We start from the raw sequence: 27,266 nt of genomic DNA on the forward strand, positions 1-27,266 counted from the left end.
TTTTTAATTTTTTCGAGGACCCTCCATATTGTTTTCCATAAGGGCTGCCCTTCTTAGGCTTCTTATGCATAGGTTAGGGAGCAAATACACTTTAACAACTGTTAAAGGTATATCACAAGATCTTCCAAAGACGAACAACACTCCATTCTAACTTGAACCTGGATATGTGCTAAAAATGGATGATTGAACAAAAACATTGCTATTATCATCTTTTCTACAATAATATTTACAGGAAAGAACAGAATGTGAATTTCACTGCTCTATTTGCACGGATGAAGGTCAGAGAGTGTCAAACTGCAGATCTTGGGTCCTCAGTAATGCGCCACTGTATCTTGCCTCAACTTCTTTTCCCCACATATAGGAAGGAACAAAATAAAATGTTTTGTGGAAGTTTATATTGAAATGAGGTCAGGTAAACTAATGACTGCTTGGTATTTTATGACAAGTTTTATAACCTTGGAGTTGCCATAACTTTCAAACGATCATCAATAAAGTTTTATTGCAAAAGGGTCTCCATGTGTCTGAATGCTTTTGCACACCGTAAAGGCCGGCTGCCCCATTGGCTCAGCTCCCCAGCCCCTTTTCACCCCAGATGTAATGTCCTCCTTTTACTGAAGGTTGAAAAGTCCTCAAGTCTGTTCTCCCCCATCAGTTGGCAATTCAAGGACAACATGGAAATTATTTATTCATGATTAAATGATGTATGGGACTAAACTTGCAAGAATATATAATAAGACTTCTAAAAATTAGATTTTAGACTAGACTTGATAAAATAAATGACAGTGGTGTGTGTGTGGGCGGGGGGTGTCTGACAGTAGTTTACTCCAGAAACACGTCTTTGAATGCTAGGCTATGGATATCTGCGTACCCCAGAGAGCAGACATTAAATAGGTGATTAAGGATGGATAATCGTTCTCAAAGACAAAGTAACCAGTGACTTAAGACTCCTCTAGCAGACCAGAGAATCTTAACGATTTAGGAGACCTCACATTTCATCCTACCCTGAACTGTGCCAAAGGAGGGAAAGGATTGAACCGGAACTCTTGCTTGCGGGACTGTCCCCAAACATATTCCCAGAAAACGCTCCTGAGGGTCGAACCAAGAACTCCAAATGTCTAATTAACAGCGTCACCTCTCAGGTTCAGGTTCAAGTTCACCTACACCAGTGCTTCCTTGTCTGCTGTCAACTATTATGTGGAAATGAAGCCGAGAATAATGGCCTGCGATTAGGATGAAGGGAGCTGTAACGAAAAGTTGAGCAAAACGAAGCCTCTGCTGTAATGCGCTCTTCAGACAGCTATACTCCTTTAGACGAGGGTGAGGGTTGTGACCCTGGGAGAGAGTGGCAGGAGTTTTGTCAGAATGGTGACTGGAGAAGGAGAGGCAATACGAAACCTGGAAAAAAGTGGCCGCACGCACTTGTCCCATTCCCAGACCTGTGTCTAGCAGGACCCCGGGTGGGAAGGCCCTCGGCTCCTGACTTTCGTTACCCGACACGTGCAGATCCTCCACCCCGAGCCATCCCCATTTTGCACGGTTGATCTGGGGGGAAGGGATTGGTGAACATCGCCCTCTCCCGGCTCTCCGGAAACTCTCTCCAGCGCGCTGAATCCGCTCCTCTTTAGACTCGGCGTCCCGCAGGCGCAGCGGCGGGGGACCTCCAGCCCAATGCGACCGCGCGGGCTGCGAGTCCTCTTCGGATCCCGGACACGGGCCCTGAGCCAGATCTGCGAGGCTAAGAGGGCTCGAGCTCCTGCTGGAACCCATAGCTTGGCCGCGGAGAGATCGCGGCCACACGCGACTTTCCTTCCTGTGCAACGCGCCCCGAACCCTGCTCTGCTTTTCGAGCACCGCTCTCGCGGCCGGGCCAGACTGCTGAGTGCGCCGCAAGCGGGAAACTTCGTAGACATTTTAGGACTTAAGAACTGCGCAATCCGAATCTCTAAAGAAAAGGGTTTCTTTATGTTGTTCCGTGGCCACCGCGAGCGGACTTGGGGCTCCCCACGGCAGAGGGATGTCATGGGGAAATTGGTTCCTCGTCACCAGCCGAGGTCCTCCCCTGGGCGCTCCCACTAAGGCACCAAGAGCAGCCGTGGCCTAACAAATGGCTCCTGGGTCATCACGGCGGAGCTGGCCCAAGTCGAGGGCTCCCAGGTCCCGCGCCCCTGCGCGCTCTCTGTGCCTTGGAGAGCCGCGGGGTGGGGTTCCGATCGCCACGCGCCAAAGCTCAGAGAGCCGGAGAAGCCGCGCTGCTGGGGTCCGGCCGCGGCTCAGGCTGGGGCCACCGGCTCGCTCCAGCTGGTGTTCGCGCTGCCAAGAGTTACGCTGAGGAAAGGCTTGCTGCTGCGGCGCAGCGACGGGCTGTGGCGCCACCTCCCGAGGAAACGTCGCAGGAAGTGCGGCTCCCCGGGTGGCCCGCGCCGCTGCTGCTGGCGGTAGCGCGAGTGTCCCCGGCTCCCAGTCCGCGAGATTTCCCCCAATAACGGCCCGAAATGCCTCCAGAAACGCCTGCGGAAACAATTACTAAGCCGTCGGTGGATGTCCTCCGCAAGCGGTGAAAGGAAGGTCCTAGCTCCCGGGCATGATCTGAACACTCCCACGCAGGCGCCCCGGCTCCTGTGCCCCTGCCTGGGGAAGGCACAGAAGCCTGCAGCCCTCCCGGGATGCGACGGCCTTGTATCAGCTACTACAGGATATAGGACCCTCCTCACGTGCATGAGAGCCAGGTCCTCAAGACTCCAGCAAGAAGAAGTAGGAGGAGATGACTGGAGGTTGGGGGTGTTTGTGGCCCCGCAAGGCAGGCTCCAGGTTGCAGTGGGGTCCAGCCATCTGGAAGGGATCCAGCTCTGCTCAGCGGACTTGAGCAGAGCCAGCCTGTCTGCGGTCACTTCCACACCCTCCCCGGAGACGTACCCAGCCTCTCCTGCACCACCACAGGAAGAAAGCCTTTCCTTTCCATTTCTACCAACTCGGTTAGAAATTTTTGAAAGTAACGTTTCAAAAAAGAGATTAAGTCAGAAGTTGGGAACAGAACGTTGAGAAATACAGAAAGAACATTTTTCAGAGTTACGTTTCTGACGTCAATTACAGTCCCCCCTCCCTACCCCCGCCCCGCCCCGCCTCGCCTCGCCTCTACACGCCTCGCCTTTCAGGGGCACACTATTCCTGAGTTCCTTTCTCTGGCTTCATCCTTGCCTCATTTTAAAAACGTGGGCTTCTCTGTTCGCTCTCTGTTGAGCGGAACTACAGCAGAGCAGTGGTCATTTCTCTTTACACAATAGCAATTAGCTACTGTAAGCTCACCTTATTAAAATTAACCAAGATGGCTGTGAAGGGAGAATCTCAAGGCGGAATCCAGGAGCTGAATCCTGTCCAAGTTCTCTCTGGTGAACTGCTCTGGGTCATGTTCTTGCTGTAATGATCTTGCCATCTTAACATTGGCCTAAGGAGGTGTTGCTGCCCTTTTAAAGCTCTGGCCAAGAGACCACAGGTACCTATCCTCATTAATGTAGAATGGCACACATATATTCAACACATATTTATTGAGCAGCTGCTATATGCCAGGCACTGTGCTAGGTGCCAGAGGTACAATGACAAAGAAGAAAGACAAGGCCTCATAGCTGGACCATTTGGCTGATAAAGTACTGCTCTCAGTTTGAGATTTTCTATAGGGCTGGCTCTTTTCTCCTGGCAAAGGCAATTTTTTTTTTCCATCTTCAAGTGTCCTCAAATACAATTTTCCTCTTTGTAAGTCAAGGAGAGGGAGGCCACAAGACAAGTGGATTCTCCAGCCAAGCCGAAGCCTAGCTTCCAAATTCCAGAACCCAGGTGGCTGAGGACCTACCCCTTATTTGGATGATTCACCCAACACGATGTGGTCTTTTTTATAGCTTCGGTAAGACAATAATATCAAAGGCAGTGAAATGCCCAGACAGAAAAAGAGATACCCCAAAACAGTGGCACACAGCTGTTTCCTCACGATATCCTGTTGTAACAGAGAAAAACCTGGCACGTGCTGGTATCCATTCAGCAAAGCAGGAGCACATCCCTGCTCATCTCCCAGCTTTTCTCCCTTCCTTTCTTGCTAGGGCAAAGGGCCATTCCCCCATTCACATGGTGTAAACTTTGATAGTGTACTAAAGATTTTTCACGGGCCCACCCAAACAAAGATCTGCAGGAGACCTTCTCTGGACCCTTCAACATGGAATCTGGACAACCCCCTAAGACCTGCCAAGAGGGAAGGCTTTGGACAAGAGGCATCAGCTTTCTCTCAGAGCCCTCCTCCACAGGGAACCAGAGGGTTGTGGTGAATTTGACTCCAGGCTTCATCCTTTGAACCTTTCCCTAACAGTCTTTTAAGAGGCCTCACTTCCTGCCCCTAGATGGAAGCCACAAGCCACAAGCCCTTGCAAGGTCAATAAACATAATTTCCTTTTTTGTTAAGGCTGCTAGAATGAGGGAATGCTTACATCTGACATTTGCACATTTTGCAGTTCTGTAGAGCACTTTTACACATAATATTTCATTTATTAATCTTGATAAGCTTTGATAATCTACACGTGGGGAATCTGAGGCTCAGAGAAACACAGTGACTTTTATCCAAAATGGAGGGTAGCAGAATTGGTACAGCTATAGATTTGTATTTCAATAAGGCACTTGACAGAGTTCTTTATGGCAGCCCTGGGGCTAAGATAGAGAAATGTGACCTTGGTGATATAATTGGTTGAATGTATCATTCACTCATTCATTCTTCAAAACCAAGAGTTTCTCTTTTAAGCATATTCTATATGTCAGGAGCTGGATCTGTATGTCAGGAGCTGGACTCAGTACTGGAAATATAAAGACAGTGAAGACACTGTCCCTGGGGAGCTCACAGTTAAGTGAGCAAAGAGACATGTCAAAATATAATAGGCAATAATATAATGTTGTAGTGGAGTTAGACATAAAATGCTATGGGAATGCAAGAAGGCACCAAAGCTGATCTTCAGGCCTGTTGGCCTGCTCTCATATTTGTGGAAAATCATGACACTTACAAAGGATAAGACATTTGAAAGGAGACACAATCAGTATACAAAAATACCTTATGTAGATAGGAATAATTGACCATAACTAAGACTAATAAATGTAAGTATAAAATTCTAGGTTCAGATACAAAATAATTGCATGAATGTATGAAGGGATGGTCATGGATGGCAGCATAGTTAAACTCAAGGCCTATATTAATTGTTAGTTGCAAGCTTGACATGAGCCTAGAATGTTAATGTTCTTGGTTTGTGCTAAAGACGTAGAATATCGAGCATAAGGGTGATCATTCAGCTCCAGTGAGGTTGGAACATGTCTCAGTTCTGGGCTCCACACATTTAAGAGGGAGGTTGACAATGGGAGTGTATGTGTAGGGGATGCCACTGGAATGGAGAAAGACCCTAAGCCAGGTCTAGCAATGGCTTATGGAACTGGGATTGTTGATAGAGACCAGAAGACTCAGGAAGGATGGCATAGCTGTCCTCAAATACCAGAAAGACCCTCATACAGAAAAGATGTTATTCTGTCAAAGGAATGCAGTCAAGGTTTTCTCAGTTGGTAATCCAGAAGTTGATGGAGCAAGCCATCCTCTATGAGCTTGACAGACCTTTCCTGGTAGATACTCCATGAATAGGGACCATGCCTGTCTTGTTCACTTGATAATTCCAATCCCTTGCTCTAGAGGGCAGCCAAAGAAATTTTGTTGTAGGAACAAATAAATGAATTATTCCATGTGGCTCCAAAGGACACACCTGAGACGCAAGGGCCAAAGTGTAAAGCTGGGTGACAAATGAAGTCAACTAATTTGGCTGTTAATTAGGATCATCAATGTAAGTACAGATGCATGATTCAGATTTTTAATTTCAACCAGCCCTCACTTGTTTGGAAAGGAAGTTCAGTTTGGGTGGAATGAACTGCTAGCTCTTATCAAACCCCAAATGCTGAGTTTTTACTCATCAGCTATACGTTGCTGCTTTCTCTCTACTGGTCTTTATTCAGAGTTTTAGCAAATAGCATCTCCCTTAAACTAGATATGTTGCAGTTGGCCAGCATATCTTGGAGGCTTGCTAGTACTTACGCTCATGAAATCAGAGGAGAGGTGATGAGGAATGTTCCTCATCTGTCAAGGGACGCCAAATCCCAGACTTTAGAATGCTCACTTAATTTCTCCATCCTACCAGGGTCAAGAAATGTGTCAGACATCAGCTCCTCCGTTGTCTGCCCCCTAAAGCAGTAACATTTGCTTTTTATGGAGCAACTTAAAATGTTTGAGGATTAACATTAGAATTGAGGGAGAGCAGGAAAAGACATCATTAGCTCACTTTGCTGAGAGTGAAACATTTTGTTGGTCTCTCCTTCCCGTCTCCCCCAATGCACAGAATTAGTTATCAGAACAATTGCTTAAATGCCGTGTAACTATCTCAGTGAGAAGACACACAGGTGATAATTGTAATAAAAGCGAATATAATTAGGGTGTCCTCTGTGCCAGGCATTGTGCTAAGCACATAACATTTATTATTAAATCCTCAAAACAGAACCATGAGGGACAGGCTATTATATCCTCATTCTACAGGTGAGGAAACTCAGATGCAGGAAAGCTAAGTAACTTGTTTGAGGTCACATAGGTGTTATGTGGTGATCTAATAACTCAAAGTGTCTTCAGGAGTGCAACTTGTTTTTAAGCCATTATTTTATTTTTATTTAAAAATTTATTGTTGTTAAAAGATACTTTTGCATAGTAGAGTTCATATTTTATTTCGGTTGGTTCCGGTTACTCAGACTTCTTGGTGATCCAGCTCCCTCAAGAAGATACATTCCGTAATATGTAATTCTGGCCAGAAAGTGTTAGACATGGTGAGGTAATATCCAGGCTCATCACATTTTGTGTCTGTTTTTCTGTCTGGGCCATCATCACAGAGTGTCAGTGGTCTTAAGACCGCCGAACTGCCCTTAGTCTTCTGAATCCTAAAAGCTGTACCTTTGGCTTATTACTGATAAGAATAATAGCAGTAATAGATAGCACTTATGCAGTGCTTACCTTATGCCAGGCACAATTCTGAGCACTTTATATATTTAATCCTCACAAAACCCCTACAAAGTAGGTATTATTAGTCCCATTTTACAAGTGAAGAAACAGAGGCAAGAAAGATCAAATAGCTTATCCAAGTTCACACACGACAGATTTTGGCACTTTGGACGTAGACCTAATTGTGTGCTATAGGCTTAGGAGAGACAGTTATTACATTTTTAGGAATCTAATGAGGCAGTTGTTAAACTCAGCCATTATTTACCACCAAATTATATAAACTTAAAATTAAGTAAATTGTTTTAAAACAAGGTAATAAATATTTAAAATTCATTACTTCCTAATTATATTTCTACATTTTACTGTTATCACTGTTTGGGCAGTTATCTGTGTCTCCTATGCACATATGGTAGAAATACCATAAAAATAACTTATATTAATGTAATGCCATGCTACTATTTATCTCTCTCCAATTCTGTGTTCAGTGACATCACACTGGTAGCTTTAAATTTGCTATAGGGGAATACTGACACCGCAGAAACCAGCAGTTGCTCTAAACAGGGCCTTTCCCCCACAGACAGCCAGTTGTTAACATTGACCAGCACACCACTGCGTAGACTTCTAGGCCCAATGCTATAAGCACAGAACCTGAGGAACCTAAGGAAAGATGAAGTGAAAAAATATTTTAGAAGTGTGCTTTCTGGCAACAGACAACCTGATTGGAATCATGGCTTGATTACTTATTGGCTATAAAAAAAAGCTAATGTGTTACCTCAGCATTTTGAACTCCTACTCTTTGCTAGAAGCCAGGCAGAGTAAAAGTTAAATTCAGGTGGTTTAAAAAACATTTTACAATCCACAAGATAGAAAAGACTTGCAGTTGACAAGTAATTACATCCTCTATTTTTTAATGCCAGGAGTAGCAAAATCTCTACTAAATCTCACCTATTTTAGAAATATTTAGTGGCAAAAACTTAAGGTTCTAAATTAGAGTTGTGTATAACATAATGTCTTGATGACTACAATAGATTGTCTTCTCGAAAGGGAAAGAAGAGCCACCCAAAAGATGTGACTGTGCCAGTTTACTCATTGATCTAATTCGTTCACTCTTTCTCCTATGTGCAGAGTGTAGGAGGGCAAAGAGATGAATTTGATAAATAAATGCCTGTTATTCGAGGTCTTGCAACACATGGAAAGAATAGCCATGCAAACAACTAATTAGAAATAATGCAATGATGAGTGCAAACCTTTAGGATAATACAGAATGCAGTGATTATCTTGAAGAGACAAGCAATATGCTAAATGTTTATGTGAGAGGGTATAGGACATGATTACTTCTGACAGGCTAAAATAAAAGGAATCTGTACATAAATCTAAGGATATTCTCAGGTTTGAGTATTTGTTGGTTACAGATAATTGTGGCAGAATCTTAGGGCTGTTCTTAAGGGAAGGGTTTGGGGTGGAGGTTCTTGGGATTTTTTTGTTCATTTTTGTTTTGCTTTGCATTGCTTTACTGAAAAGAGGACTAAATTAAGCACAGTGTAAGATGTCCTATCTGTAAGTGGTCATGAAGTGTGTGGGGTTCATTGTAAATAGCTCTGGACTTGGGATTTAAGAGATCTGGATATGGGTCTGGGTTTTGTTACCAGTTACTTTGGGAAGCCATTTTCCCTCTCTGGATCATCTATAAAATCTGAGGCTTAAATAAATGATCCAGAAGCATCCTCTAAGCTCCAATGCTGTGAGGTTATCTTGAGAGAAAGATGTGGGAAAAGGAAGGTTTAAATTGAGAGACATTTTTATCCTGTAAGTTCCCTAGATTTAACTACTCATGTTGAGAATGGAGGAAAATTTGGAGATGTTGGAGATCATGCTCTCCATGCTATTGCTTAGCTGTTCTATCAAAAATCTTTTTTGGTTCTAGCTGTAATAGCCTGAATCAGGATATACCTGAACCATGGTAAGACAAGGGATGCTATAAAAGAATCCCATGGTTACCTGTATTTCAACTCAGTCTTAATTCTTTGGAATTGTACATTACCTTTGCAGAGGTGGGCTATGCTGTAGGAGTTCTTTAAATGTGAGGATTCGGAAAACCTGTCTATTAAGTGTTTTTCTCTTACTATTATTTTTTCTCATATGGAATGCCTATTTGCACTTAGACCTAAATTTTCTTAAAATTCTTTCATCATTCTTACCCTTTCTGTCCCTCCCAGCCTCCCCACCATCCAGCACACATCTTCCAGGATTTATTATGTGTTGCTGCTTTCAGCTATGGGAGTTCACTTACACATATTCCCAGAAGACCAAACATTTGTGTGCATAATATAAAAGGTTTCTGATTAATTCTATGACTTCCCCCCTTTTTCTCCCCATGTGGAACTCTCATTGGTTTCAGAGTTATAAATACACCATTGTTCTTTCTGTCTTTTGTGAATACCTGGGAAAGAGCTGTTTCAGAAAAGCATACCGTTAAGATCCATGGTGTTGGAAATGCTTAGGGGTCAGAGTTGAGTGTGGTCGCACATGTGCAGCTCATATTGTGAGATGAGAAGGACCTCTTGCTAAGTCTCATGTGCCATTCAGAACTAGTGTTACTTTCTCCTAAAGAGGAAGCCTTAAGGTTTCGATCAGCTGTTTGTCAGCAATACCACAGAGATGTTAAAGTCCATGTTAACTTGGGTGCATTGTTATAATCCGAGGGATGAATGTGCTGTGTCCTGACCCTCAGATATTCGTTCATCTCCCATGGTGAGGTTGAGAAATTAAAAACACAAGGTGTGTACATCTGAGTCTACCCAGACCAGGGTGAATTTCGGGACTCCCAGTGGTGTGACTCACCAGTCTTAATTACCCAGGTTATTTATCTATACCGCCTCTGTATTTCCAAGAGTAAATTGTTAATGGAGAGAAGGGAAAATATTGACGGAGGGGAGGAGCCATTCTGTTGTCCAAGGGTTAGATGTTGATAGAAAAGGAAGGGATCCAAGATCTAGGCAAAGGAAATAGACTAGAGTTTCTAAAATCAAGTCTCATTATTACAATACAAAAGCGGTACATATGGTAGCAAATTAGAAAATGAAAACAAACATACATTTAAAAAATTAAAACACTATACCCAAAATAGGTAAGCAACAACGATTTACTGTATAGCACAGAGAACTATATTCGATACCTAATAATAACCTATAATGAAAATAATCTGAAATATATATATATTAAACTGAATCGCTTTGCTGTACACTTGAAAGTAACACAATATTGTAAATCAACTATATTTCAATTAACAAATATTAAAACATATTCCTACCAACCAGAGACAACCACTGTTAATTTTCAGTGTATATTCTTCCAGATATCTTTCTGTATATGTATGTGAGTGTGTGTATGTGTGTGTGTTTGCTAAATGAGATCACAGTGTACTTGCTTTTTTAGTCAATAATCTCTGCTTTTCCATGTTAGGGTGGTTTCAGTTTTCCTCTCATAAAATAACTAGATCTAATTCAAATTTCCCAGTGACTCCAAATGTTCTTTTTTTTTTTGCTGTACGCGGGCCTCTCACTGTTGTGCCCTCTCCCACTGCGGAACACAGGCTCCGGACGCGCAGGCTCAGCAGCCATGGCTCATGGGCCCAGCCGCTCCGCGGCATGTGGGATCTTCCCGGACCGGGGCACGAACCCGTGTCCCCTGCATCGGCAGGCGGACTCTCAACCACTGCGCCACCAGGGAAGCCCTCCAAATGTTCTTTACAGGAGGTATCCCCAGTACCCCTCTAGCATCTGGCTGTGTCCCTTAAGCCTCAATTTGAATGCAGCAGAGCTACAATACAGACTGATTACAGAGACTAAGCCAGTGGTCCTGCAAACTGTTGGACTTACTGGTTGTGTTTGGCTGTTTCCTCATGAAGTTGTTTAGCCTGTTCCTCTACCTCGTCTCCTCTAAGTTGGAAGTTTGATTTTGATTTGAAGGTTTGGAATGGGAGACAAATACCTGAGATTTTGTGAAGATCAGGAAAACACTGTCATTAAGAATGATACGGGCTTCCCTGGTGGCGCAGTGCTTGAGAGTCCGCCTGCCGATGCAGGAGACGCGGGTTCGTGCCCCGTTTCGGGAGGATCCCGCATGCCGCGGAGCGGCTGGGCCCGTGAGCCATGGCCGCTGAGCCTGCGCGTCCGGAGCCTGTGCTCCGCAAATGGGAGAGGCCACAACAGTGAGAGGCCCGCATAACGCAAGAAAAAAAAAAAAAAAAAGAATGATACTCCAGGATATATCAAGTGCCAAGAAACAGGAGAGAAAGCACACTATAAAGGGATTGTGATGACTGGAGCTGAAAGTTTTTACTCTGGTCATGTGAGAGGTATCCTTTTGGAAGTTCCCAGAAATAATAGGGAGATACTAAGTAGGAGCTAACTTCCCAAACGGGCAAATGGAGACTTAGGACCATTACAATTTGAGCATAAATATAAATGTGATCTCAGTTATATCCACAGGCTGGTAACATTTGGGTTACACCTGGAAAGATTTCAGGATATATAACCATAAAGGTAACGCATGCACATGGTTTTTTATTTATTTTTATTTTTTTAAAAATTATTTATTCATTTATTTAATTTTTGGCTGCATTGGGTCTTTGCTGTTGCACGTGGGTTTTCTCTAGTTGCTGAGAGCAGGGGCTACTCTTTGTTGCAGTGCGCGGGCTTCTCATTGTGGTGGCTTCTCTTGTTGGGGAGCACGGGCTCTAGGTGTGCGGGCTTCAGTAGCTGTGGCTCACAGGCTCTAGAGCACAGGCTCAGTAGTTGTGGCGCACGGGCTTAATTGCTCCGTGGCACGTGGGATCTTCCCAGACCAGGGCTCGAACCCGTGGCTCCTGCATTGGCAGGTGGATTCTTAACCACTGTGCCACCAGGGAAGTCCCCAGGTTCCTCTTTTAATGTTACACATCCTCCCTGGCTGATCTCCTTCCCACCTGTGGCTTTAGGCAGATTCTTAACCACTGTACCACCAGGGAAGCCCCACATGTTTTTTAAAAATATGACACCGTATAGGCATATTTAAAATAAAAAGTAAAATCTCCCTTTCCTTAATCCCCGGTGTCCTTCTATCCTGCTAACAATGTCTGTTTCTGCTTCTAACGGTTATCACTGTAATTTTAAAATATATAATTATTCTTATATTTCTTATTTTTATCAAATTCAGGCATTATACGCTGGCCTCTAGGTACAAAGTGTGAGGAATTTGGAACTTGAATGTCTTCTCATCTCTCCTCCTGTTTAACTCCTATTTTAAAATTGCATTAGTATTTATAGTGATTACAAGATTCTTAAACCATAACTTAGTCTTCTATCCTTTGTCTAAAGGTTGATTATAATAATTAAAAACCAATGTGAAAAAATAAACTCAAAATGCATTAAAGACCTAAGTGTAAGGCCAGACACTATAAAACTCTTAGAGGAAAACATAGGCAGAACACTCTATGACATAAACCACAGCAAGATCCTTTCTGACCCACCTCCTAGAGTAATGGAAATAAAAACAAAAATAAACAAATGGAACCTCATGAAACTTAAAAGCTTTTGAATAGCAAAGGAAACCATAAACAAGGTGAAAAGACAACCCTCAGAATGGGAGAAAGTATTTGCAAACAAAGCAACTGACAAAGGATTAATCTCCAAAATATACAAGCAGCTCATGCAGCTCAACATCAGAAAAACAAACAACCCAATCAAAACAGGGGTGGAAGACCTAAATAGACATTTCTCCAAAGAAGATATACAGATTGCCAACAAACACGTGAAAGGATGCTCAACATCACTAATCATTAGAGAAATGCAAATCAAAACTACAATGAGGTATCACCTCACACCGGTCAGAATGGCCATCATCAAAAACTCTACAAACAATAAATGCTGGAGAGGTTGTGGAGAAAAGGGAACCCTCTTGCACTGTTGGTGGGAATGTAAATTGATACAGCCACTATGGAGAACAGTATGGAGGTTCCTTAAAAAACTAAAAATAGAACTACCATACGACACAGCAATCCCACTACTGGACATACACCCTGAGAAAACCATAATTCAAAAAGAGTCATGTACCACAATGTTCACTGCAGCTCTATTTACAATAGCGAGGACATGGAAGCAACCTAAATGTCCATCAACAGATGAATGGATAAAGATGTGGCACATATATACAATGGAATATTACTCAGCCATAAAAAGGAACAAAACTGAGTTATTTGTAGTGAGGTGGATGGACCTAGAGTCTGCCATACAGAGTGAAGTAAGAAAGAGAAAAACAAATACCGTATGCTAATGCATATATTTGGAATCTAAAAAAATGGTACTGATGAACGTAGTTGCAGGGCAGGAATAAAGACACAGACATAGAGAATGGACTTGAGGACACAGGGCAGGAAGGAGAAGCCGGGATGAAGTGAGAGAGTAGCATTGACATATATACACTACCAAATGTAAAATGGATGGCTAGTGGGAAGCTGCTGCATAACACGGGGAGATCAGCTCAATGCTTTATGATGATCTTATCACAAAGGGGTGGGATAGGGAGGGTGGGAGGGAGGCTGAAGAGAGAGGGGATATGGGGATATATGTATACATATAGCTGATTCACTTTATTGTACAGCAGAAACTAACACAACATTGTAAAGCAATTATATTCCAATAAAGATACAAAAACACCAATGTGAAACATTTGTAAAATGAGTATACGAATACAAATCTCTCTAGAGAAATAAAATGTAATCCTCAGTTTTGAACATTTTTGTCACTCAAACAAGAATCTTCCACACACCCTTGTCTAAAGGATTGCCTTTAATTTTCTTTTTCACATCTGTAAATCTTCTTGGATCATATCAGGTAACTGTGGCTTCTTATATCTCATGTTTTCTTCTTTCTTGGCTTATTTTTAGATTTTGCTGGGTTGCTTCAGAAGTAATTTTTTTCCTCCTGGCTGTGTGATTACTAAATGTACTGAATTCTTATGTACCTGTAAGTGCCTTTCTTTAGCCTTCACACTTGAAATTTGGCTGAGTGTAGAAAAGTAGGTTCAAAATAGTTTCCCCTGAGAACTTTGGAGACACTGCTCCATAGCTGTCTGGAGCTCCATGAGGCGAGTGCGAGTCTGCTATTGGGCTGCGGTTCCTTGACAATTGCCAAAGGGCAGGTGGGCTTTTCTCCAGGGTGAAGGTCCTCAGCGTTATCTACTCCTTGGTGGCTCTGCCTCTTTTACTGAGCTGTTATGGGAGTACAGATTTATCTCCAACATCGTGTTGGTTTTCTTAGCCCCCAACTCGTTCACCAGTAGCCCTTCCAGACATATTTCCTAGTCCTCTGGAAGACAAAAGCAGTCTCATTAGCCGTTCTATTTAGAGAGGGAGAGAGAGCAAGCCCCATGCATCCCAGCTGTCCCAAATGCAGTTCTTTAATATCCCAGACTAACCTGTCAATTCGGAGCTAGAATCACCTGAGGGACTGCCCTGCAAAAGTCAGCTTTTGTCCCTGGAGTTTGGGCTTTTATTGCCTCTGCTCTAACTCCTCCACTTACCATTTGCCTTTTCTTTTCTATTGATTAGAATCCTTCAAACTTTCTGGCTAATTGAAGACTCTTGGTCTTGTTTTCTTGTTTTTCATTGCTGTAATGGTTTAAATTTTAAAAATAACCTTTTTACCATTTCAGTGGGTTCTTTGGGGATAGAGTGGGTAGATGTGCGCAGAAATGCAAGACACATTGTAGACCAAAAAGTACAGAAAAGTGTGTACATATATGCACACACATACAGAGAAATATTGGAACAATAGTGTAGTTAAAACTTAACGGTGGTTATTCGGTCATAGGAAAATGCTTATTTATTTTTATTAAGTTTTGTAACAGTGAGCATGATTTACTTTTGTAATGATAAAGAAAACAAGGTGTGTGTGTGTGTGTGTGTGTGTGTGTGTGTGTGTGTGTGTGTGAAGAAGGAAATGATGGCTTTGTCACATACAGATAGAGCGCAAGGGTATAAACCTACACAGGAATGGAGGTTTTCAGCTGGTGTGTAAGTGTCGTTCTCCCCTACAATGCGGTCCAAGCTATTTACATGCACACTAACTTTATGTCAGCCCCTCAGCAAAATCAAATCAAGAATATGAGCTATTTACTGCGCACTTTGTCCAGTGCTAGGCAATGCAACCTAACGGGGCTGCTTCAGATGAGGGTGGACCTCAGAAGACAGTAGCAAAAGGCCGGCTCAGAGTTAGATCCATCCAACAAGGTCCAGTCTGCTTTGTACTAGAGGATCCCCCAAGAGACCGGGTAAATTCTGTTCCTCCTTCCAGGTGTTCTAATTTCTGAGACCATAAATGTCATGTTACCCATTTAATAGGATTCCAAAAGGACTTCTTGGCAGAAGAATATGGGAACTACTGTGGCAGATCAATTACAAAGACAAACCAGTTTATTGGTTCAGGCTTCAGAAGAAACACTAGATGAAACTAAAATTTGCTGTAAGAAAAATGTGATAAATCTAGTATTACTTAAAAGCTTCTAAAGCAATGGCAAATAACGATAATAATAAGTTGCATACCTCTTCCACGTGCACAACTTCTGCCCTGTGACTTCAAAGAAAGCTCTCGGAGTCCAGCGGGAGATGCACAGCTCTGCTGAGGAGATATTTATGGGGCTGTTATGGCGCCTAGGATGTTCCTGTTATACTCACCATTCAAACCTCCAGATTTCCAGGACCACAGAAAACAAAAGGCTTGTGGTATTTTAAAGGGGGGGGTGTGCTTTTCCCTATAACATGAATGATCAGGTTTGCATTGTTGTCAGTCAGTTTTGAACTCTTGGCATTAGGCCTACTTATAGTATGCTTCACCCATTTTAATATGGAGAGACAGAACTGGAGAAGGCCTTAAGTGGAGTAGGGGGCTGGTAGCTATATGGTTCACTTAGTAAATGTCACCAGACAAAGAATAACATGTAGAGCTTGCACAGTGGAGCGTAGCAGGGTACGTGAGATCTGATAAGCCGGTGTGGTGCAGAGAGGACCCTCCCTTCAGGGCATCAGGTCTGGGGGATTGTCACAGCTACACCCTTTAGAAGGTCAGAGAGGGGCTGTAGGGGGAGGGGAGAAATATACAAAATGCCCAGAGGTGGTGGGTGAAGGAGAAAGTGGCGACAGTGTTGAGGTGGAGGCATCATTGCTGAGCTCATGGCAACAGCAGCCCTTTCTCACTCACAGGCTCTCAGGATGCAATAGTGCAGGAAAAAAATCCATAAGGAACACAACTTCAATCACTGAAAAGGTTGAATAAATCAAGATTAGAATACTTTAAGAACACTTCTGGGGGAAATTCTAAGTTTACAAAGAAATGAGGCTTTGAGAGACTGTGGGTGCTCATGCCTTTAAATTCTCAGAGGAGTCGGTGATTTCAGACATTAAAAAGAAAGAAAGACACCTGGGGTGGAAGTAATGAATGCTGAAGTGGTTTGGTATTCGTCGGGCAGGGAGACCACAGACAGCAGCTACATCCATAAATATGGGTGGATGATTTTATGAAACTGTGCGTATATGGTAAACTCTTTCGCTATGTCACTGTTTCAAAACCAAAAGCTATTTTGAAATGATTCTGTTGAAAGCAGTTTCATTTCTCCTTACTTTCACACAAATAACAATAATGACATGGTTCTTTGTCTTCTTTCTGATAATTTTCTAAGCCTTAGATTCTAAGACAAAGCTTCTCAAACTTTAATTACTATATAAGTCAACTGGAGATCTTGGTGAAATGTAGATTCTTTTTTTTAAAAATTGAGGTATGGTTGATTTATAACATTATATTAGTTTCAGGTATACAACATAGTGATTCAAAAATTTTAAAGATTATACTCCATTTAAAGTTATAAAATATTGGCTATACTCCCTGTACTGTATACTATATCCTTGTGACTTGTTTATTTTATACATAGTCGTTTGTACCTTTTAATCCTCTACCCCTATCTTGCCCCTCCCCCTCTTCCCTCTCCCCACTGGTAACTGCTAGTTTGTTCCCTATATCTGTGAGTCTGCTTCTGTTTTGTTACATTCATTCATTTGTTTTATTTTTTAGATTCCACATATAACTGATAACGTACACTATTTGTCTTTCTCTGTCTGACTTATTCCACTAAGCATAGTACCCTCTAGATCCATCCATGTTGTTGCGAATGGCAAAATTTCATTCTTTTTTATGGCTGAGTAATATTCCATTGTATATGTACCACATCTTCTTTACCCATTCATCTGTTGGTGGACATTTAGGTTGCTTCCATATCTTGGCTACTGTAAATAATGCTGCTATGAACGTTGGGGTGCATGTATCTTTTCAAATTAGTGTTTTTGCTTTCTTGAGAAATATGCCCAGGAGTGGGATTGCTGGATCATATGTCAATTCAGTTTTTTTTTTTAAATTTTATTTATTTTTTGGCTGTGTTAGCTCTTTGGTGCTGCACACGGGTTTTCTCTAGTGGCGGAGAGCAGGGGGCTGCTCTTCATTGTGTTGCGCGGGCTTCTCCTTGCGGTGGCTTCTCTTGTTGTGGAGCACAGGCTCTAGGTACGTGGGCTTCAGTAGCTGTGGCACGCAGGCTCAGTAGCTGTGGCTCACAGGCTTAGCTGCTCCACAGCATGTGGGATCCTCCCAGACCAGGGATCCGAACCAGTGTCTCCTTCATTGGCAGGTGGATTCTCAACCACTGTGCCACCAGTGAAGTCCCCAATTTTTTGTTTTTTGAGGAACCTCCATATTGTTTCCCGTAGTGGCTGCACCAATTTACATTCCCACCAACAGCGTAGGAGGGTTCCCTTTTCTCCACATTCTTGTCAACATTTGTTATTTGTAGTCTTTGGATGATAGTCATTCTGACAGGTGTGAGGTGATAGCTCCTTGTGGTTTTGATTTGCATTTCTCTATGATTAGTGATGTTGAGCATCTTTTCATGTGCCTGTTGTCCATCTGTATGTCTTCTTTGGAAAACAGTCTATTCAGGTCTTCTGCCCATTTTTGGATTGAGTTGTTTTTTTGATATAAAATGTAGATTCTGATTCAATAAGCCTGGGGTGGAGTCAGACATACTGCAGTTCTAACAAGCTCCCAGGTGATGCCAGTATTGCTGGTGAGAGGACTACACTTTGAGTAGTGAGAGTCTAAGACGTTGCAAATTACTCTATTTCAGCAGCCAGTTGGCCCTAGATAAGCAAAGACATACAAACGCCTGGCTTAAATATACAAACTAAAAAAAATGCCTTACTGATTTAGATCTACTGAGTCAGAAGAACATTTGTGGAAGAATTTGACTACCTTTATCCCTCTCCACCCACTTATTCCACCCCCCACAGCTTTGCAACCATATCAAAGCCAGGTGCAGTGCTAGTAGCACCCAAGTTTCTCAGTTACCGAGTTCAAGTCTAGCATCCATGAATTTAATGAAATCTTATTGCAAAGAAATAAGTTTGAAAACTTTCCTTCCTATGTTCTTTCCCCACTCCAAAATTAACTCAAATAATTAGGAAAATGTTTCCACCTCAGTGAGTTTTATAATATATTTTGTGTATCAGATGAGAGGGAAAGAAATGACTAATGCTGGCTTTAAGGTATGGCTGTAAGATTTGCCTATATACACACATGTTTGTGGAAGACATCAATTTCTTTTCTTTTGCTATATAATTAACCTTTTGAGTATTTAGTATTTTATAGCAGTCCAGGCATTAAGCCATTTCATTCTTTTTTTTTCTTTTTTTTTTTCCACTTCATTCTTACACATGCCAAAAATCATAGGACATTTCTTATAAACGCATACTGCTGTCATCATACCTAACAAAAATTACTGATACTTCTGTTGTATCATCCAAAACTCAGGCAATGTTCAGATTTTCACAATTATTTCAAAAATATCTGTTACAGGTGGCTGCTTAAAATTTACACATTAGCTGGTTGTTATATTTCTCAAGTATCTTTTGATACCCTTTCTCTTTTTTCTTCATGCCACTGACTTGGTAAAGAAATCAGATAAATTGTCCAGTAGTCTATCTTGCAATAGTTTTTTAATCTATCAGATTTGGAATAAGGGCACCTACCCACTTAAGAGAATGCCTTTGAAGCACATAGAACCTGTACTAGCCCAATACTATTGATGGAAAAACGGGGGTGCAAAGACTTTGAGTGATGTACCTTTGAAGATCTGAAACCAAATCCTCATCTCCTAATTTCTTGTCTAGTTATTTTTCTACTAAACATTCTTGGCTCTGTGTTTTTGTGTTTAAGGGTATGTGTGGTGGAATATTGTAAATATTTGTGGTTTCAAAAAGTGGGCTTAGGGGCTTCCCTGGTGGCGCAGTGGTTGAGAGTCCACCTGCCGATGCAGGGGACACGGGTTCGTGCCCCGGTCTGGGAAGATCCCACATGCCGCGGAGCGGCTGGGCCCGTGAGCCATGGCCGCTGAGCCTGCACGTCCGGAGCCTGTGCTCCACAATGGGAGAGGCCACAACAGTGAGAGGCCCGCGTACAGCAAAAAAAAAAAAAAAAAAAAAAAAAAAAGGGGGCTTACCTATTTCATTTTGCAGGTTATTTGCTTAACAAACTCGACTCTAAGTCTTATGAGCACAAGGTCAGGTCTGTCTTATTCACCACAGTATTCGTAGAATGCGGCAGAATCTGGTATAGTTTAATGCTCAAGAATATCTGTTGAAGATTGCCAACAAACACATGAAAGGATGCTCAGCATCACTAATCATTAGAGAAATGCAAGTCAAAACTACAGTGAGGTATCACCTCACACCGGTCAGAATGGCCATCATGAAAAAATCTACAAACAATAAATGCTGGAGAGGGTGTGGAGAAAAGGGAACCCTCTTGCACTGTTGGTGGGAATGTAAATTGTTACAGCAACTCTATGGAGGACAGTATGGAGGTTCCTTAAAAAACTAAAAATAGAACTACCATATGATCCAGCAATCCCACTACTAGGCATATACCCTGAGAAAACCATAATTCAAAAAGAGTCATGTACCACAATGTTCACTGCAGCTCTATTTACAATAGCCAGGACATGGAAGCAACGTATGTGTCCATCAACAGATGAATGGATAAAGAAGATGTGGCACCATATATACAATGGAATATTACTCAGCCATAAAAAGGAACAAAACTGAGTTATTTGTAGTGAGGTGGATGAACCTAGAGTCTGTCATACAGAGTGAAGTAAGTCAGAAAGAGAAAAACAAATACCATATGCTAACACATATATATGGAATCTAAAAAAAATGGTTCTGAAGAACCTAGGGGCAGGACAGGAATAAAGATGCAGATGTAGAAAATGGACTTGAGGACACAGGGAGCGGGGAGGGTAAGCTGGGATGAAGTAAGAGAGTAGCATGGACATATATACACTACCAAATGTAAAATAGATAGCTAGTGGGAAGCAGCCTCATAACACGGGGATATCAGCTCGGTGCTTTGTGTCCACTTGGCGGTGGGGTAGGGAGGGTGGGAGGGAGATGCAAGAGGGAGGAGGTACGGGGTTGTATGTATATGTATAGCTGATTCACTTTGTTATACCGCAGAAACAGACCACGGTAAAGGAATTATACTCCAATAAAGATGTTAAAAAAAAAAAAGAATGTCTGTTGAATAAATGAATGAATGAATGAGCATGTATTGTGTTTCACCAAAATGCAACAAAGCCTTGAGTTTGAGTAGCGCCTCACCCTCTACAGATCTCCAGCGGCTCTCACTTAACCGTGCAACCACCACATAAGACAAATATTGCAATCCCCGTTAACAGATAAAGCAGTGAGATGGACAGCATCTTGCTAGGTACATGTTAGGTATAAATAAAAGTAAGACTCAGTTCTAGGGTGTGTTTATTTCATCAGCTGCCTCTTTATACAACGTCACTCACTCTGTAAGGCTGACAGGCAGGATACTTTACAACTCGCAAACCTCTTAGCTCCCTTGGTCTCTTCAGCAACCATCCAAAGTAGGAGCAATTATCTCAAGATTATAGATGAGAACACTAAGCCTAAGCCACATGACTATTGAGAGGAAAAGCCTAACTTGAGCCCAGGTTTTCTGACACTAAATACAGTTTGGTTTCTACTTCACAGCGGATTACACCCCTCCCTTCTGTCCACTGCCTTGTTCCACTGTCAGACACAAGTCCTTCATCTTTCTTACCTCCCTGAGTACATTACTATTCATACCTTTCTGAGTGGCCATGGTATGTCATGGCCTTGTTCATATATTATAGCTTCCTCCCGTTTATATCATTCTAACCAGTTTCCTATCACTGCCTATTACCTCCCTTGATGGAGAAGCAGAGTTTTCTCCTTTATGTACCTAGTTCTATCCTCTTAAGTAGATGAAGCCCAACAGATGATGTCAACTGACTAGACATCTAACTGGTCAGTTTTTGAATGTCCGTTATTTCTAACAAAAATCCAGAAATGAATGAACTAGGGTATTTTGCTATTTGTCTGGCATAAATTATACTTGAGAGACTGATACAAAGTAATTAATATTTCCAAAACAAAATAAAGGAAAAAATAGTATCAGCAAATGGTTTTCTTTTGTTATATAATTAACCTTTCAGTTGCATAGATGTTAACAAGATGGTGAAAACCTGGCCATTTGGAGAATACATTCATCACTTTGGGCATACACTTATACACACACACACCTTTTTTTTGCAGGGGGCTGGTTCGCGGGCCTCTCACTGTTGTGGCCTCTCCCGTTGCGGAGCACAGGCTCCGGACGCGCAGGCTCAGCGGCCATGGCTCACAGGCCCAGCCGCTCTGCGGCATGTGGGATCTTCCTGGACCAGGGCACGAACCCGTGTCCCCTGCATCGGCAGGCGGACTCTCAACCACTGCGCCACCAGGGAAGCCCCAGGGTTCATTTTTAAGAGATTCTTTTTAAAGGGGTTGAATACATGTACTTATTCAATTTGATCTTGAACTCAGGTCTGTTATATGAGAATATTGGATTTGGGGGTTCCACTTCCACTACACCTTTGGAAAATTACTTTGAAACATTTGGAAATTTTGCATTGGAGGGAGGATGGGGGCGGTGGGAGAAGTTTTATTATGCACGTTCTTTTATGAGTTGTGGCCAGATATTTTCAATGTGCTATTATCCTAGTCTAATGGAGTTCTTGGACCCTGTTGGTATAAACATCTGGGAATAAGTGGTTGAGTGCGAGCTATATGCTATTTTGCCTGGGAAGAAATACATTTGTGTTACATTTAAAATTTAATGAATTATTCATAAGGGAAGTAATAACTTAAGTATATTAACTACACATAAGCCCAAATAAGAGACTGAAAAAAAAACAAACCCTCTTCTACTGGCTGAATACAAATGTTTTATTTGTGTTTTATCTACATGCATATAATCAAATCATATAGATTCTTGTTTTCATAAATGGCCAGGTCTACCTGGAGCATGAGAGTAATTAGTGAATGAAGGTAAGATTCTGCCACTTAAGTCCTTTCAGTGGGTAGACTGAGATGGAACTTGACATTGGACTCAATGATACTCACTTTTTGAGGGGAGAAAGTCAATACAGTAAGTCCCCTACATACAAACCTTCAAGTTGTGAACTTTCAAAGATGAGAACATGTTACTAATAAAGACCTGATGCAATTGGAGGCCCAGAGAAAGGATGAAGAGAGACAAAAGGTAGAAAAAATAACTGAAGAACCGAAGAGATTCACGACGCAGGAAATCGCAAGGGGATTTTCTTTATTTGTGGAGGCACTGCGAGTTTTTGAGGCACAGGACCCGAACGTAGAACGGTAGCTGATTGTGTTAGTTGGGTACCTAGGCGAACTTTGTTGGACTTAGGAACAAATTGGACTTATGAACATGCTCTCAGAATGAAACTCGTTCACATGTAGGGGACTTACTGTATGTCTATGATGAGTTCGTCTTTTGAAAGTCTTCTTGATTCTATTTTCTCAGACTTCAGTACTTTAATTACGTAACTCTAAAAATGTTCTGTTAGTACTAAGTCCTTTTCTTCCTTTAGCCTTGCTTTCTCCCTCTCTCCTTCTCTACCTTCTTTCTTTTCTCAAACTCTCTGTGGGAAGCTCTCATATATCTCAGCATGTCGGGATTGAAATCACAGTCTCCCAAGTCACTGCTGAATCCTGCCTATTCTACCAGTGTGAGTTCCAGCTCTGTCAGCCAGTCTCATTTCTGTGCCAATTCCGAGTTGCGTATGGGCAGGAATCTTTTTTTTCCGGAGGTAGGATAATCCCTCTGGTACCAACTTTACCAAGTGCCCAAGGAACAGTGTTCTCCATATTTGCACCCTGCCTGGGATAGGCTTTCTAGAATCCTGCGAGGACGGGGCTGGAGGAAAGAGCCACTCATCTCTCTGGTGGCTGCAGCTCTAACAGGGAGCTATCATCACCTCACAGGTCCCAGGGTAAAAGCAGTTCAGAGGCACTTGGCAGAATTGAGACTGGGTTATATCTGGCTTTGATTTTGCTCTTCAGATTAAGACGGATCCATGTTGAGGAAAGCAAGGAATGGCAGAGAAGGAGGAAAGAGGGAGCGAGGGAGGGAAAGAAGAGGAGGAAGAGAATGCATGTGCATGTTCAAAACCCTGGCAGGATTGGGTGAGAGCCGCTGAGCACCTGGCGCCTGCAATTGTAAAGTCTGCTTTCACCGTCAGGAGTGCGGTTTGGCATCTGGGAGTGATTTCAGGCTGTGATTACCTTTGGACTGCAACGCTTGTTGGTTCTTTTACTAACAAGCAAGCACAGACCCAGAGCAAGCCTTTCATGCTAACAAGCAAACAAGCCATCAGGCTGCAGATTTCAAAACCAGAGGCAGGAGGCAGATGTGAAGTGGGTCAAAATTCTGTGGCTTCTCAGAGGAAAAAAAAAAAGTTGAGAGAGAAAGGGAAAAAAGTGCCTTTGTCTTCCTTAGCCCCTGCCCAAAGTACATGGAAAAGTCAACAGTTATTTCTTAGATCATGTGTCTACCCATGTATTTCTAACCTTTTGGAGTGCAACTGACACTGCCTTAGGCAAGCAGTAAAAGACAGTCTACTGTGTTCAACTCCAGAATATAACTGCGGTAAGCAGGGTGCCTGCGGGCCATCTTCCTTCTGAAACACTTGGGGCTTTCGACCCCAGCCACAAGATATGAGACCATAGTTCCCTTCTCTGTGGAGGTTCACCCAGAAATCACCCATTCAAAATATGCGAGATCAAAGAGGTGAAATGTGAAGATTCAGCTCCGCTTCTCCCAAATCTATAATGTTTGGTTTCCTGCAAGCTTCTGCAATAACGTGTTCTGATTTTGAGATGCTTTATTTTGATGCTGACTACCAGCATCAGATATCCAAAGATTGTGATTATCACTTACACATATTGGTGTCATAAAAAACTGTACATGTGGGGCTTCCCTGGTGGCACAGCGGTTGAGAGTCCGCCTGCCGATGCAGGGGACGCGGGTTCGTGCCCCAGTCCGGGAGGATCCCACATGCCATGGAGCGGCTGCGCCCGTGAGCCATGGCTGCTGAGCCTGCGCGTCCGGAGCCTGTGCTCCACAGCGGGAGAGGCCACAACAGTGAGAGGCCCGCGTACCGCAAAACAAAAAACAAACAAACAAAAAAAACTGTCCATGAGTTTTTAGCATTGACTAGTTTTATTAATCCTAAGGGGAGGCAAGCCAGGCTTTAAGAGCAGAAAGTTTGAAACAAAATACATTAGATTAAAGAATAGTAATGGAACAATAATGATGATCATAAGCCTCATGATTTCTTTGGTACCTATAATGTGACAGGCACAATGCTAGGTCTTTATATATGTAATTGTTTTTATTTAATCCCACTCCAAACCCAGTGGCATGAATTCTATTATTACCCCTCAGTTTAGGGATGAAGAAATGGAGCTTCAGGGAAGTTTCTTGCCCAGAGTCACACAGCTCGTAAAAGGTAGAACCAGAACTCAAACCCAGGGGTCACAGGAGAATGTGGAAAAAATATGCTGTATTTATGTTTCAGGCTCACTCTCCTCAACAAACTACAGTATAACAACTCTCCCCAGGATCTGTATATGGTTTATGTCCATGGTGAATGTGCATAACTACATCAGTGCTTGACTTTCTTAGGAAGATTGGTTGATGTAGACAATTATGTGTATTTCCCAGCTTATTCAAAGAGATGAACAGAGTTACATCTGAGGGATATGACCGTTACATCACTGCTGGTACCCATTGTGGACCCTGAATAACAAGGCTGGATTAAAACCTCCAAGGATCCCTACTTTCTGGCATTCAAGCCCTGTGGATTCCCTTCCCCTTGAGTGTGGGATGAACTTAGTGATTTTTTCTAATAAATAGAATAGAGCAAAATTGATGGGCTGTCACTACTGAGATTAGGTCACAAAAGACTCATTCTCTCACTGGTTGGCTGTGAAGGAAGCCTGCTGCCATGCTGTGAGCTGCCCTATGGAGAGACCCACTTGGCCAGGAAGTGATGTTTCTGGCCAACAGCCAGGAAAGCCAGCTTGGAAGTGGATCCTCCCCAAGTTGAGCATTGAGACGGCTGCAGCCCCAGCTGACACCTTGACTACAGCCTTGTGAGAGAACTTAAGTCAGAAGTACCCAGCTAAGCCGCTCCTGGATTCCTGACAATTAGAAACTCAGGTAATAACTGTTTGTAGCTTTAGATCACCAAGCTTTGGAGTAGTTTTCTTACACAGCACAGATAACTAATACCGTTCCTAAGGGTAAAGCCTGCCCTCTGTGAGTAACCTCTGGGAGAGCTGACAGAGAACACTGGTCCAAGGAGTGGGGCACAAAATATTTTCTTCAGGCCATTTCCTGTCACTGGAACACCAGCCCAGCTGGAGCCAGGATGCAGCTTCAGGAGCAGTCCACTCTATCTTTGCTAATGGGTGAATAGCTCAGCTTTCTCCCAGCCTGCTTATTATATCAGGATTTGATTATGCTGATTGGCCCAGGGGAAAGTGAAAGTGAGTTTGAACTAAATTTGTACCTCTTGAAAAAAGAACCAGGTCTAAGGCCTGGAGAGGAGTTCACTCAGCAAACTGTGAGAAGCTTAACAGACCCTCATCCTGCCCTCAGGTGGCCCACAGTGTGATGGCGGTCACAGCCTCAAATACGCAGGTGTGAGTTATCCTTAGGGAAGGCCTACAGCCATGTGACCCTGCATGATGTAGGGTCAGCTCAACACAGCACGGTCTGCCAACCAAAGAATAACCTCAAAGAATTAAAATCTTTATTCAGTCTCTCGAGGTAACATCCAAGTGGGGAGTCCATTCTTGTTTTTTTTTTAAGGATTCAAATAACTTTATCATATTTGAAATTCAAAACTCCAAGGTATTTAAAGCAGATATTATTAGGAGTCCCATTTTATAGGCAACTTACAGTCATCTAGATGACTAGCCCAAGGTTTCAGTTTTATTTTAAATTGACTGAAGTATAGTTGATTTACAATGTGTCTTAGTTTCTGGCATACAGCGAAGTGATTCCGTTATACATATATATAATAGTTTGCATCTGCTAATCCCAAACTCCCAGTCCATCCCTCCCCCTTGACAACCACAAGTCTGTTCTCTATATCCGTGAGTCTGTTTCTGTTTCGTAGATAAGTTCATTTGTGCCATATTTTAAATTCCACATATAAGTGATATCATATGCTATTTGTCTTTCTCTTTCTGGCTTACTTAGTATGATAATCTCTAGGTCCATCCATATTGCAGCAAATGGCATTATTTCATTCTTTTCATGGCTGAGTAATATTCCATCGTATTTATGTACCACATCTTCTTTATCCATCCATCTGTCAATGGGCATGACATGGTTGTTTCCATGTCTTAGCTATTGTAAATAGTCCTTCTGTGAACATAGGGGTGCACGTATCTTTTCGAGTTGTAGTTTTTTTCCAGATATATGCCCAGTAGTGGGACTGCTGGATCATGTGTCAATTCAGTGTTTCGTTTTTTTGAGGAACCTCCATACTGTTTTCCATAGTGGCTGCGGGAGTCCATTCTTAATGCCTAGCAAAACATCTTTGAAATCACCTCTCTCAATTTCAGCCACTCTCAAATTCCTCCTCACTACTGGCAGCTGCTCCTCCTAATTCCCTCTCAACTCTGGATTTAGGACCCTTTAAAAACAGCTTTTTACCCCACCCCCTGCCCCTCATTCCT

The sequence above is a fragment of the Lipotes vexillifer genome, unplaced genomic scaffold (genome assembly GCF_000442215.2).
Source record: "Lipotes vexillifer unplaced genomic scaffold, Lipotes_vexillifer_v1.1 scaffold1112, whole genome shotgun sequence".
NCBI classification, from domain to species: domain Eukaryota; kingdom Metazoa; phylum Chordata; class Mammalia; order Artiodactyla; family Lipotidae; genus Lipotes; species Lipotes vexillifer.